The sequence below is a fragment of the Bison bison genome, unplaced genomic scaffold, assembly GCF_000754665.1.
Source record: "Bison bison bison isolate TAMUID 2011002044 unplaced genomic scaffold, Bison_UMD1.0 scf7180017864518, whole genome shotgun sequence".
In the NCBI taxonomy this organism is placed as follows: Eukaryota; Metazoa; Chordata; class Mammalia; order Artiodactyla; family Bovidae; genus Bison; species Bison bison.
In genome coordinates this window covers 383,552-383,781 of record NW_011495071.1, presented here as the reverse complement: position 1 = coordinate 383,781, position 230 = coordinate 383,552, and the positions used below count along the sequence as shown (strand labels likewise).

The following is a 230-nucleotide window of genomic DNA, read 5'->3' as shown; positions in this document are numbered from 1 at the left end:
TCTCCTTGTGAATCAGTGCAAACTCCACGTTCAACCTGTCCGCGATTGACGTGACCCTGCTCAAAGACATATACAAACACAGACTTAGTGAACATAGACTTCTGGTTATTGCAGGGGGTTGGGGGGAGGCTGGGAAGAAGGGATAGTTAGGAAGTTTGGGGTGGACATGTACACACTGTTGTATTTAAAATGGATAACCAACAAGGATCTACTGTATAGCATAGGGAACT

The 230-nt window shown here is 45.2% G+C and overlaps 1 protein-coding gene across 1 annotated transcript in view; it reads right to left on the bottom strand.

Annotated features, from left to right (window-relative positions):
- The window catches only part of LOC104981480 (ribose-phosphate pyrophosphokinase 2-like), a 19,001-nt gene that overhangs the window by 5,735 nt on the left and 13,036 nt on the right, over positions 1 to 230 (bottom strand). The window lies entirely within an intron of this gene.